The 14,942-nt window shown below is 36.8% G+C and overlaps 1 long non-coding RNA gene across 1 annotated transcript; it reads left to right on the top strand.

Annotated features, from left to right (window-relative positions):
• Positions 1-12,767: 12,767 nt before the first annotated feature.
• On the top strand, positions 12,768-14,660 carry LOC121033357 (uncharacterized). Its single transcript, XR_005791851.1, has 2 exons — positions 12,768-13,891; positions 13,995-14,660. It is a non-coding gene; the product is annotated as an uncharacterized LOC121033357 (long non-coding RNA).
• Positions 14,661-14,942: the final 282 nt, after the last annotated feature.

Raw genomic sequence — 14,942 nt, 5'->3', positions numbered from 1 at the left:
CAAAATAGTAGCCTTCTTTCAATTTTTAAAATGATGAAATTGAACTACAGAGAGAATAAGTGATTTCTTCAAGGTCATATCCTTGATAAATGAAGAAGCCAGCATGGAAGTAAATATTCTTACTCCAAAGCCAGTGACCTTTGTACTGTCGCATACACTTTCCCACTTTTTAAAAGCCCCTTCAGCCTCCAGCAAAGTCTTTCATGAGTTATAAGGGCTTTACAAAGAATGAATGGATAAATGAATAGATGTATGTTTTTTTTTTTCCAACTCATCATTCATATACTTATTTAGAAATATACCCAGTTGCTATTTGCTTCAGAGTAAAAGAAGAATTCCTCTGAGAGGATGGAATCCGTATATAAAGACATGGCCATAATTGTTGACTGCATACATAAAGATATGAACATTAATCATTGTAGGAAATAACCGGCAACAACTAAAAGTCTCAGTGCAAAAGATGGATTTCCATGCTGTTATATCAATATTTCTAAGTTTTCAATCAGACTGTTCACAGACTTGGGTAAATGGGCACATTTACAAACAGACCACATTCTGATCTTGTACCTTACTCTCATCTTATTTGGATACACTAACAGGCCCTGCCTTGTGCATGGGCGCACTTGTAGACATCCGGAACACATTCAGAAAAAATAGTCTAACTGATACAGCATGATCATCTTCCCTGACCCAGCTTTCTTAGAGATGCTTTGAGGAAATTTGAGTAAGTTCATACTGCACGAAAAGAAAAAAAAAACAAAAAAAACTTGTTTTTGCAAGCTGAGACCACATCTTCCAGGAACTGGCTTCTCCAGTTCCTGGAAGGTTTTGAAAAATGTTAGACTATCTGTACGTTGCCTTTCTGACATGTTGGTAGCGATTGCAAAGCATTATCACCACCACTAATTTACTTTTCTGACAAAGAGTGTACTTAAAAAAGTGGAAAGAGAGAAAAAAATCCTAATGATAGGTTCTTGAACGTTATCAGCATTACTGTAAATTAGCTTTTGTGCTAAAACAGCCCGTTTGGTGCCAGGAACAATTCTAAAGCTTTACCAATACAAAACGGTGAGGTTTTAACACAATGTCGTCTAGACAGAACTTGTGTGACGATACAATCAAATCATTATTGCAAAGTTAAGACAAAATAAAAGATGCAAAATTACTTTTAATTATTTCTTGGTGCCAAACCTTGTCCCGCTACACTAAGCTATTTTTCACTGTTATTTCTTCCATCCCAGAGGATTTTTCAAGTAACTACCCTGGCCACGGGCAGCGATTTAAAATAGTAGGGTTGAGGCTTCAGTTTTCCTTGTGCCCAGATTCAGATTGGCCATCAACGCTTCAGCTTGGCTCTGCCACTGCCACTTCTTCACTATACCTGTGTTAGGGAATTTAGACCCACAACCGTGCCAAGACCAGGGCCAATTGTTTCATAAGTTGGCAGGCTGGAGCTCTGCTGCAAGTCAGGACAGTGTCCTAGCAACCAAGTGACTCACCTCTTAAATTATCTCATTATTCTCTTACCCTAAATTGGGAGAAAGCTCATAATTTCCTTCCAATACATTTTCCTGCCACAATGTAGTTTCTCTTTTAATTATACTCAGGAAAAGAGGCTTTCATTGTGGTGGTGGCTTTCTTCTCCTTACCAGTTAGGGCCTTTTAAAATAGAATCCATTCTTCAATGAATATATGTGTATATATACATACACACACACACACACACACACACACACATACACATATGAATTAAAACTTCATCTGTTGCTTCCTTTAATCTCTATTTTTTAAAAAATATACATTTTTTTGTTAGTTTAGGACCAGGTCCAACTTCCAATCCCCAATTTAGATTACATGCTCTGAAACTAACTCCAAACATTTACTGAGTTTGAAGGTCACAGTGCTATTGATTGATTTCTACTTATAATGTATGTTGTCCTAACATGAGTTGTGCTTTTTTCTATAACTTTGGGCTAAGTCCAAAAATGCAAGGATCAAAGCATCTGGACTTGTTGCTTTCATGTTTGGCATATAAAGGGGCTGGCAGTCACCAATGTGGTCTTGGCTGGGCCCTACTTGTTTTCATTCTCTGATGTGAAACAGTTGGGAATCACAGACCCTCCAACAACTAGAGTGGACTCAATAAAAATTGGCTTAATAATCTGCCAAGCATTTGGAAGTGCCAGTCTCCACAGTTTTTCAGCAATTATTGGCCATGACATGCTTCTTTCTTTCTTTTCTTTTTTTTAAGGAAAGAATTTGCTGTGAAATTAGTTTTGAGATCAACATTTGAAATAGGTAAACTATTCATCTCAGTAAACTGACTTTATCTTCTTTGATCTCATTTAGTTCATTATTTTGCATGTTCTGTTCTTCTGATGTGATGGTTTCGTTTATCCATGTATTTGTCTGTTTCTTGTGAAAATCAAACATGAAACAGAACAAAAAATGGAGAGGGCTTAAACATTTGACCATTCTGTCTAAAGTTCACTGATTTAAGAAAGTTACCTAGTCATCTTAAAGTTTCCGGTTACTTATATGTAAAACATCCATATTCAATAATTGAAATTTGATTCCAGTGAAAAAAATTGAACGTATTTATAAAGCACTATCAAAATGTGAGCATTTATTTTGATTATGGTGAGGAATTTTCCAAATGGACTTTTTTTTTAACCTAAACTCCAGGGAAATGCTATTCTTTACATTGAATTTTATTGCTGTGAGCATATTTAAAAAGGTGGTATTGTTAGCTAAGGCTTATAAATATTTTCATTATTTATAAATTTCATTGGTTTTCAATATAGTTTTTAAATTATCACCACTTTTACCTTTCTTTACCACTTTGTTTTCCATCAAAAAATAGTTTTAGTTAACATACATTTGTTATGAATTGTTAAGATCTTCAAAAGAAGGCTGTGCCAAGGTAAATTTACTAGCATTGAGGATGGGGTGTAGGAAGCAAAACTGGGAGAGTATCTTAATATTTTTGTAGTTAAATTAGAGTCATAGGGGCGCCTGGGTGGCTCAGTCGGTTAAGTGACCGACTTCGGCTCAGGTCATGATCTCGAGGTCCGTGAGTTCGAGTCCCGCGTCGGGCTCTGGGCTGACAGCTCAGAGCCTGGAGCCTGTTTCAGATTCTGTGTCTCCCTCTTTCTCTGACCCTCCCCTGTTCATGATCTCTCTCTCTCTCTCTCTGTGTCAAAAATAAATAAACGTTAAAAAAAAATTTTTTTTTAATAAAAAATAAAAAAAATTAGAGTCATAAATTGAATTTGAACTTCTACTCAAGCCTTTGCAATTGGAAAAAAGGAAGCAATAATAAGCTTAAAAATTGGAAAGGAAAAATATTATTATTTGCCAATCATATGCTTATTTAAATATTTTAAGAAAATGAATTAAACAGCTTCACAAGCGATAAATGCACTTATGAAGCTTATAGGGAAAATGTTAATATTCTGAGATCATGCTAGGGTGATACAATGGCATGTTAAAAGATAAAATGAACACTCCCTTTGCAACTCAAAGTGAAATATAGAAGAATAAATTAATGGGGGGGGGCACCTGGGTGTCTCAGTTGGTTAAGCATCTGACTTTGGCTTACATCAGGATCTTGTGGTTTGTGGGTTCCAGCCCCATGTCGGGCTCTGTGCTAACAGCCCAGAGCCTGGGGCCTGCTTTGGATTCGGTGTCTCCCTTTCTCTGCCCCTCTCCTACTCATGCTCTGTCTCTCTCTTTCTGTCTCTCTCAAAAATTAAACATTAAAAAAAAGAAAAAGAGGGGCGCCTGGGTGGAGCAGTCGGTTAAGCGTCCGACTTCAGCCAGGTCACGATCTCGCGGTCCGTGAGTTCGAGCCCCGCGTCAGGCTCTGGGCTGATGGCTCAGAGCCTGGAGCCTGTTTCCGATTCTGTGTCTCCCTCTCTCTCTGCCCCTCCCCTGTTCATGCTCTGTCTCTCTCTGTCCCAAAAATAAACGTTGAAAAAAAATTAAAAAAAAAAAAAAGAAAGAAAAAGAATAAATTAATAAGAAATGCATAATATCTATAAAAAGAAAATCATAAGATGCTACTGAGGAAACAAAATAAGATTTAAATAAATGGAAATGTGCATGTTTTCGAATAGGGAGATACAGCATCTAAAGATTATTCCTTAATCTATATATTTAATGTTAAATTCATAAGAAAATCATATTTTTTTGGAAGCAGACATATTGTCCCTAAAGTTCGTGTAGAAAAATAAACAAGTAGGAACAACTCTGAAAAAATGAAAACAATGAAGGACCACGCCCAATGTTAAACCACATTATAATGTTATAATAATTAAAACAGTGTGATGCTGGTGTATGACTAGACAGATTGATTAATGGAATTGACCCAAAAGTCCAAAAATAGACTCCAATACAGATATGTAGTTAGTATGTAAAGATGGCATTACAAATTAGTAGGGAGAAAGGGTCTATTCAATAACTATGTTAGAGCAACTGAGGAAACACCTGGAAGAAAATGAAGTTGATCCCTATCTCACATGCTACATCAAAATTAATTCCACAATGGACCAAAAATTTAGATCCATAGGAGAATGTTTTTCATGATCTGAGTGGAGAAGGCCTTTACAAGACAGATATGAATCTAGACGTCATTAAAAAAAAAAAAAAAGGACAAATTCAACTGCATAAATTAAAAAGAATTCTGCATAGATTACGTAAAAAATTAAGAAGCAAAATACAAATTAAAAGCTAGGAATCTATAAACTGTATAAAAATAAAGGACTGGTTTTTCTCATTATGTGACTATTCCTTCGAATAACTAGATAAAAATGAATGCAATGAAAGTTGTGCAAAGAACAATCAGAGACTGTGGATAAAGGGAAATAATGGCTCTTTAACAAATAAAAAGACTTTCAACCTTCTTTAGAATGACAGAAACCTAGACTATAAAGGGATATACCTTCTACTTTTCAGCTTGGAAAACAAAAATCTCAAAGTTTGATATATCACATCAATAAGAATGTAGAAAAATCTGCTTTTTCATGAATTGAAGTCAACAAACTGGAACAGTTTCTATGGTAAGCAATTTGGCAACACCCAAACTTATTTAACATGTGCAACCCTTTGACCAAGCAATTCTGCTTCTAGGAATTTACTGCACAGATACGCATGCTCACACGTAGAATGACATTACCCAGCTATTTACTGCAGAACTGTCTTTCATTGGAGCATTAAAGCAACCCAACTGGAATTTAGTGGGAAGCCAGAAATAAATTATACCATATCCACAAAGAAGAATATTATGCTGCTGTTAAAAGAATGAAGGATAAATAAGGAATTTTATTTTTCTAACATAAATGCAGTCTGGTGCTACCACACTGACACCATAATGCCAGCAAAGATCCAGGCTGCTCCTTTCCTTCTCTCATAAATTTTCACTGTGTGGCTTACCACCTACTTATTGCAGATGGTTGTTCCCTTTCCTACATCTTACTGATGTTTCAGGCAGAGGGAAGTGGAACTGTACATTCTGCACTCTTCCAAAGAACATTCCCAGAAGCCCTATTGCTTCTACTTCCCTCTCATTGGCCAGGACTATATCGAATAGCCACTCAAATCTCAAGGCACCTTTGAAATATTGTCTTTTAGGTGAGCACGTATTTATCCAGAATATAAAGAACTTCCATTATAAGGAAGGGGAGATTGTTGGGGATTCGGTAAGAAGCGTATGTGTGTGCATGTCTGCATGTGCGTGTGTGTGTGTCCATATGCACTCACACTCGTGTGCGTGCACACTTATCCATGCAGTGGATATGTGTGAGGAGGAATAGGAAGAAGGTGGTTTTAGTTTCCTCTTAGGAGGAAACCCAAAAATTATAAGTAAGAGTAAAGATTTCCTTTTTACTGGATGATTTTCCTTTTACTGTATAATGTTTTATAACTTTTGAATTTTGTACCTCATACATATTATTTATTACAAAAATATTGGAGTAAAAAATTAAACTTCCTTTTAAAATGCTTTTCAATAAAAATTCTTCAAAATTTTGAATTCACATAATTTCTTAATCAAATGCTTTAATATTAAAAGTATAATATCTACCATACATTTGCACTGTTATAAAAATCTATTAACCCCCTTCATGGACAGGAAGATTTGGGCTAAAATTTCAGTTTTGTGGGTAGCGTGACTCAGAGGAAATTAGTGGCGATTTCTCTAAGCTTCCATTTTCTCATGTACAACGGGAATAAGATTATTGTTGGAGCATTAAACTAGGTAATGTATGTAATGCATGTAATTTAACATAGTACCAGGAAGAGTAGATGTTTCATAATTGGTACCTACTATTTCTGTTATTATTGTAATAATTACTGCTCCTCAGAACGTTCATGTGAGGCTGTTGATTTTTCCTCTAAATAACATTAAAAGGAATACTAGTATGAAGATAATCCAGCTTAGAAATAGTACAGTAACAAGAGCCTATCATAAGGAACAATAGCAAGCGGTGCCTGGGCTCAGCTGGTTGAGCATTCAACTCTTGATATCGGCTCAGGTCGTGATCTCTCAGTTGTGAGATCGAGCGTGGAGCCTGCTGGGGATTCTTTCTTTCCCTCTCTCTCCATACTTACTCTCTCTCTCAAAATAAACATTAAAAAAATAAATAAGGAACAATAGCTTATCTTATGTCTTAACCACAATCTGAGAGCATCATAGTTTCTTAGGAGTTTTATACCACGTGATGTGAGCAGTTAAGTCACTAGGCTTATGTAAAATGGGTATTTTCTTTATATTCAATACTATTAATGTTAGGTTCTGGACACTGCAACTGAACAGTCAGTCTTCAATATGTTTCTGTCAGATTAAAAGGAAGCTGAAATTCCTGGCTCAACTACAAATATGGAGCACCCTAACTTTCATTGGCAATTAGTTGCAAAACTGACTTTCCAAGAAGTCAGGATGCGTCAAAATATAGAATAATGGTAGGCCCAAATTCTAAATACCATTATAGGAATATGTCCTATAACTCACATGCAATATATTATGATTGAAAGAAGCCCTTCAGATTCGTAATGATTTTACAAATGAAAGACTAAAGCCATTTATTAAGCAGTTGGCTTTCTTTTGTGATTTTTTTTTCCCACAAAGAAACAAAGATGTCCCATCACCTAAAAAGACATTTTTACCTATAAAGATAAGAGAAGAAAATCAGCTGACAGGATCAGTGAAGCTCAAGCATTTTCTATTACCTCCACGGCACAGTACTACACCCATTAAATCGTGGGGGAGAGATGAAAGCTTCCATCTCCTGGCTCTTAAAAGTTGCCTGCAAATAGTGGGAACCTTCAGAGTTAAACCTTTGAAAGCCAAGGGTCTGATCTACTGTTACAGTGTGCCTAGTTCAATAGTCAACACAGTTGACTATTGCAGGAACTTACTGTTTTTCTTTTTTACTCATATATATATATATATATATATATATTCAGCTTGAAGAGTGTCTAAAATTGATTTAATACTGCATGTATAGGACGTTTCAGAAATCTTTGTAAATCAACAATATATTCAAAATTCCCACTTTCTTTGGGAATTGGAAATAGCATTGCTCATACACAAGCAATGCAACTGAAAGAAAGAGATTTGATTTACCCCAAGGCTCTTGAAATGCTGGAGTAACAGCCTTAAAAAATAACCAAATTTTAGTCGGTTGTTTAGAAAGGTTGTCTTTAACTCTTGGCCAAAATATGCAAGTCTTGCAGTTTTCCAAGCCATTAACTGTATCAGTAACACAGATACATGGGGTGGAATGTTGAAACCAACTGGCTGAATACGTTTCTTTGTGTTTTCTTATCCTGTGTCCTTCACCAGCATGGCTGTGTCTTATACATTTCAGTCTTTAAGATGTTCACTGAGCTTCCGCCTTCCTCATCCCAAAGTCACGGGGGAGGGTTCTGAAGAGTGAAGGGACCTTTGTAATTCTAATGTGGAACCAGGCTATAAGAAGGAAGCAGCAAAATAATAACCACTGTAAGCCTTACATATTTGTAAGGCTATAGAAACAGCAGTATTTGTATACTCATACTGCTGTTTCTATAGTAAACATTTTGGCATCCATTTCAAATTTTCTATTAGGTAAGAATTTCAGGGTTGGAAGCCTTTCTTTCATCATTTCTTCAAAGCTCCAGCACACCTTTAGGTTTTCACAATTTGTACGTATAATCCTTAAAACAAAGAAAGGCACCTCAGTGAGGGAGCATGTGTGAGAAATAGGGAGGGGGCTGGGGAGAGAGAAGGGAAGAAAACATAGGTTATACAACTCTTGTGTCCTTAAAGACAGCTTGGAGACATGGAAACCATATGTGAATTTTTAGCTAATAAAATAAAATGCCAAAATGTGGTGGCTAAAGCTATTGCACCCAAAATGTAATTGGACATATGCTCATTTACTTGCTTATAATCAAAACATTCAAAAAAAAAAAAAAACTGTTTTGAACTGAGGCTAGGTGTAAGTATTGGACTAACTTAATTTATGTAATTATCTCACATGGAAAGAATGCATTTGTGCCATGGTGTTACTATTCCATTAAGAAAAGTAAACAATGTATAAGCTGGAATAGATAATACTTGCACACAACCAAAAAGTTCCTATTGCCTATGTTGAAAAGAGGAAAAGAACTTATTAATTTCACACTGAAACTATTTTCCAGTGAACGTGCTATTTGGCTCATGTGCCTGCTGTAGATTTATCATGTTCACGCAAATGAATGTCAGTCTGTTTAGGTAATCAATGCAAATTTCATTTCGTTAGTCAAAAATAACAGCTTTTACAAGTCTGGTGAAATTGCCATAATGTCAGACTTACTTTGGTTGCTAAACTCAGTTTATGTACCGCATGGATCTAAATTTCTCATGTGAATTCATTCAAGAATCCCAAAATAGTATTGGGTTTCTCTTACCCGAAGGCCCTTTTTAGTTGGTCAATTTATTTATCCTTACATATTTACTTATTCATTTGTTGGTTGGTTAGTTGGTTTATTAAGTACCTAGAAAAAAAGCACAGTTATTAAAAAAAACAAAAAACACATGATTCTGAAACAGATCATATACACCGGCATTAGTAAAGGACCCAATATAGTAGAAAAAGCAAAAAATAAATCAGATTTTGAAAAATTTAAACAGTTGTGAGGGATGATAAGAAGTTTGACTAAAAAAAAAAGAACTATTGACATGTTTTTATTATCTCAGAAAACGTTTACGTAGGAGCTTTAAAGGAGACCAGATGACAGGATTAAAGGGAAAAAATTAAAACTCAAATTTCCTTCCTCAAAGCAAGGTAACATAAGAAAGGAAACAAACACATATGAGATGTATACAGATGTTTGTAAAGCCACTTCTCAATCCATGTAAGAACATAATGCAAACTGAGTTAACAATAGCAGGACTTGAGAGTACACGATGCTCACATACTTCTGCTATGTCATGTCATAAATGTCTAAATATATGCTTAGCAAAGAATTCACAAACCATCTATCTGTATATAATCACTAACTTACTGGAAATTTATTTGTTTATTTGTTTATTTATTTATTTATTTTTGAGAGAGAGAGAGAGAGCGAGAGCATGAGTGAGTGAGGGGAAGAAAGAGGGAGAGAGCGAGAATCTCAAATCAGGGCTTCAGCTCGCCTGACATGGGGCTCAAACTAATGAACCGTGAGACCATGACCTGAACCAAAGTTGGATGCTTAGCCAACTGAGTCACCCAGTTGCCCCAGGTGCCCCAGTTGATTCTATATTTATGATACAAAGAATTATCATAGGGTGAAGTTTGTCGGCACAAACGATTTTGGAGAAGGTAAATTGGAAGGTAGATTGATGAGAGGCCATTGTTGAGAAGGATGTGTGTGATTCTAGAAGCACAGTCAGGAGGCTGGGAAAACAATGTAGGCACTAGAAAGAGGAACAATGGGAGGCTAGAGGGAGATATGCATTTTAGAAGACTATGTTGGAAATCAAAAAACATTTTAAGGTATTCAAAAGAAAAAAAAAGAAATTGGCTTGAATTGAAATCTGAAAATAAGGCTAGTTGATTCAATACTTTAAATTCTGCGTTGTAGTTCTTAAATAAATTTTTCTTTACACGATTGGCTGGACGTGAGGAATAAGGTGCCCAGGGTTGATAGCAAGAAGACATGTAGAAGACCTTATGGTTAATTTTACAGTTTTATATTCAAAATAGACTGAGCAGGGGCTTTCTGTGAAATGATTAAGGCATGTATTGTTTTGTGTCCACTGTAATGGAAGCAGGGACTCTGTCTCCTATTGTGTAGCCATTGAATTAGAATTGTGTCATGGCATCTAGAGCACAGACACTCAACTGCTCAGAAGTCAACCGATGGATTGGAAAAATGTGAATCAAAATACATCAGGAAAAAAATCATAAGATCATATCAATTTATAGTGAGGCTAAAGATGACAGACTAAGAATGAAAATGAAAAATCACTTTATTTAATTTTCCTTTTCTATAAAAGAAAACCATGTCCTTAGGAACAGAGGGGGAAAGAATCCTACCCAGTGTTGAAACCAACCCTAGAGTGCCACCTCTGAACTCATACTCCAGGGGAAGTGGAACTTCCTGAATCAATCAGTGACCAGTGTGCCAACTCTAAAGCTCCGAGAAATTCTCAAGGCTTATTCAATTTTTTAAAGAAAAGTTTACTGATTGCTGTTCAAACCCAAAACAGACATTGAATATAAATGACATATATTGAAATACATAAAGAATATATAAGTATAAATTGAATCCTTCCATTTATTAAATGCTAGTTATATGCAGGCAATGTATTGACTGACTTACTTTAATCATAGTAGTAAAAATATGGACTTTCAGGTTAAATTGCCTATGTTAAAATTATAACTTTTTGGGGGCATCCGGGTGGCTCAGTCAGTGAAGAATTCGACTCTTGATTTAAGTTCAGGTCATGATCTCACGGTGGTGAGCTCGAGCCCTGCATTGGGCTTTGTGCTGAGTATGGAACCTGCTTAAGATTCTCTCTCTCTCTCTCTCTCTCTCTCTCTCTCTCTCTCTTTTTCTCTCCCTCTGCCCCTACCCACTAGCATGAGAGTGTTCTCTGCCCCTCTGAAATAAATAAATAAATAAATAAATAAGATTCTAACGTTGTCATTATTAACTTTGTTACCTTTAGCCAGGTGTCCTTTATCTTAGTTTCCTCATCTTTACAATCCAAATAATAATATTTGCTTCATACCTCAAAGGGTTATTGTGAAAACTGATTGGAATAATTCAAGCAAAATACTTAGAATAGTGATGAACATATAATAAGCACTCACTCAGCAATGCACTCTAATCCTCACAACGCTACAAAAATCTAAAAAATTGAAGCTCAAAAATTTTAAGAATTCTGTGCAAGTTCCTCTATCTGGTTAGTAGCAGGGCTGGGATTTTAACCCAGTATGCCTGACTGGTCTGTCTTCACAGTGCTTCATTACTTAATATTCACAACTGGGACCTCGACCTTACCCTTCAAGTGGCCTACCAGGTGTTGGTACATAGAAATGGGTCAGCCTCACAGTGCTCCATTTCCCTCCTGCACAAAGACTGTCAACATCTCTTACTCTCCTCTGACCTCTGCAGAATTCAGCAAGCCTAATCTACAGATCCAAGAACTTAACTCATTAAAAAAAAAAAAGAGAGAGAGAGAGAGAGAGAGAGAGATTGAGAGAGTTCAAATTTCTTCAGAAAAACCAGAATGACTCTTCAGTTTGTTTGTTTGCTTAGGATCATGTAACCTTCCAAGGAAAACGTTTAAGATTTTGGAGAGAAGTTGATTTTTGGTGTTAAAAAAAAATGACATGATAACTGGACACAGTTGGCTCCAGAGAGGGCAACAGCATATAAAATCATGAGACACTTCAACCATCCTGTTAAAGTTAGAAAAATCCATTACCAAGTTGTAGAAGGAAAACAACTTGCGGAAATATCATCGAGGGCCGACCGTTTCCAATCACTGGTACTCCATTCATTATATGCTTGAGTGGTTCCAGGAACAACAGAGGACCGTGCACTGTTACAATGCCAAGGACAAGAAAGGCAACTCAGCCTGTCGGGCTGACTTCCCCTCACAGCAATCCGAACATTTCAGGCTTCGCTTCCCTTGCCCAGATGAGTTAGTCACTAGGGAAATGAAGCCATGGCCAAGGACTCCTTTCTCAGAGAAGACTCACTGCTCTTTTATGAACCATCGCCTGCTTCCACATTGTTCAGGCCTAGCACACACAAGCTCTATTTGGAAGGGACAAGAATGACATGTCAATCCATCTTCATTCTATTTTCCCTTAGTTCTTTATTTTAAGTGCTTACATCAGGGGACCACTATTTTCAGGTAGAATCACTGATTCTTACATCATCCCTATGAAACTGTTGCATTGTCTGGACAAGGAAGCGGATGCTCATGATATTAAGTTTAAAAGAGCATGTAGTTGCAAGTGATGGAAATGGGGTTTGGGGGCACCTGGGTGGCTCAGTCGGTTAAACGTTCGACTCTTGATTTCAGCTCATGATCTCACAGTTCCTGAGATGGAGCCTGGCGTCAGGCTCTGCCCTGGCATCACAAAGCCTACTTGGGATTCTCTTTCTGCCTCTCTCTTTGCCCTCACCCAGATGGTGCTCTCTAAATAAATAAATAAATAAATAAATAAATAAATAAATAAAAGAAATGGTGCCGTACCTAGGTCTCTGAGTTCTAAAACCCACGACATTTCACACGGCAGTTTAGCAGAGTTTGGAGGGATGAAAAATGCAGAATCCATAGTAGAGTGTAGAGAAAAAAAAAGTCTAAGTTCCGTTTGAGCAAATACAAAAAAATTGATGCCTTTGAAAGAAGTAGAGAGCATCTGGATAAGACAGAAGAAAAAAAGTTTGTCTACTTAATATTTTATCATAAAAGAATGGGGGGGTGGGGCCAGGGAAGGTAGTATTTTAGCTTGCCTGGGGGTCCTGTATAATAGCTCTAAGCAGACATATGGTCAATGGCCACAATGAATAAAATATGCAGCCATAATGAAGCAATATTTTAAAATTCCCATCTGAGATACTGATTCATTTGTATGTAATTCAGACTTTAAGACTTGAGATGGTTATTCTTGCTGAGCTCAAGAACACACATTCCAACCTTTGTAAATTTAGTTAGTGATATGTGTAGGAGTTAAATCTTTCTAATATTTTGAAGTGAAGACGCTGATATTAAGAGTATAATAAGTCTAGGTATTAAAGCCACACATCCAAAAGTAAGAGAGCTAGTTGCTCAGTCTTGAGAAGGCATAATTTGATTCACATATTTGGTAATGATTGCTTAAATATGTTAGAGACTTTTGTAAAAAGAATTAGCAACTGAGGTGTATCCCACAGGGATGCCTTGCAAGTTCTCCCCCTACAGTATAGCCCAGAGCTTTTATTAGATGTCTATGCTCTTATAACTGGTTCTGAATTGAACTATGGTTAATTTGTCCCTTAGCCTATTTGTTCTCTAAAAAGTTTGTAACCTAGAATAATAAAATTGGCTTTACTGACTCACTTTCTATTTTCCACTCTCTTTAGGGTTTTGTCCTAACATCTCCAGTTCAAAAAAAGAATAAATTTATGCAGGGCTTGAGTTAGGGAACAGCTGGTATTGAAAATGTTTCTCTTCTTTAAGCCCTCTCCCTTCCTTATCCAAACAGAGAAAAGACAGATCTGTTTTTTCCTACTCAAAAGGAGCGGAATGAAATCCAAGTCCTCCAAAAAAGAGACGGAATGCTGTTCTACCTCACTACTCACTCCTACTTCAAACTTTAACTGTTGGACTCACATCATTTTTTGAATGTTAAGCCATTTTTCAAAGGCATTAGATTCCCAAGAGGTAGGTACAGATTCGTTCCAGTTTAAGCAAAATTTAAACACACAAATTTTAAAAAACAAAGTGAAACAAACAAGCTGGCCACCACTTGTCTCTTCCTTTTTAGACCACTAAGTTATGAACACTGAAGACAACCCAGGGTGTTCGCGCCATCGCAAACGGCACTCTTTTGACCCCCCTATCTTCCCAAAGAAGTTTGGGAAGACCTGAGCTGTTGAGAAGTTGCCAGTTAAGAAGTCAGTTTGGAAGCCACTTTCAACCAAAGTTGTGTAATCAGAACTGTTGGTCTTAAGTATGTGTTTGAGCAATGTATTAAATGGCATTAACATGGACAGTAAAAACTTTGCATTATTTTCTTCCCTGGGGGCATATAATGCAAAACTTCATTGACTGGAGCCAGTTTGGTAAATGGGGCAGAAAATGCCTGTAGAACTGATGTAATGTTATGAAGAAAGTGGAGCATAAGAGGGCATATAAACTCCTAATAGTATTGTTTCCTAGATTTTCCTTGTGCAGCAAAGTGGATATTCTCGCTGCTTTTAAGGGAACAGCCCGATCACAATTAAGGCACCAGTGTGTATGTTTCCTGGCACACACATGACTATGGGGCACAGATTAGAATTCATTTCATCAAGCTTTAATTTCATGTTCAGCCCCTTAAAAGTTCCATATCTTTTAAATATGCTGCCAGCAACCTGTTATCTGGTATAATGAAAAGCAGTGTAACCACTCACCAAATAAAATCCCACATAAAATCTAAACCTCAGCTTCACTTTTCAGGCCCCGGTTTCATTGCTTCTTCCACCCTCCCTTTCTCTCTGCCAGAGCCTCTAATGAGCAGCAGCAACTCTGGCCAAACCCCGCCCAGTGTGAGCAGGTGGGTTTGATGGGATGTGAAATGTAGTTTGCCTCTAACAAGACTACCATTCGTGGGCAAGACCACATGGAGATCAGGCAGAGAGTGAGAAAAATCTAAGCAGATGTTTACAAATAAGAAAAAAAAATAAATCATACCGTTTGATTATTCATCTGAATAATACTCATGATGTGTCAA

Source organism: Herpailurus yagouaroundi, unplaced genomic scaffold (genome assembly GCF_014898765.1).
Source record: "Herpailurus yagouaroundi ecotype Mexico unplaced genomic scaffold, PumYag 159, whole genome shotgun sequence".
NCBI classification, from domain to species: Eukaryota; Metazoa; Chordata; class Mammalia; order Carnivora; family Felidae; genus Herpailurus; species Herpailurus yagouaroundi.
This window is presented reverse-complemented; position numbering and strand designations above follow the sequence as displayed.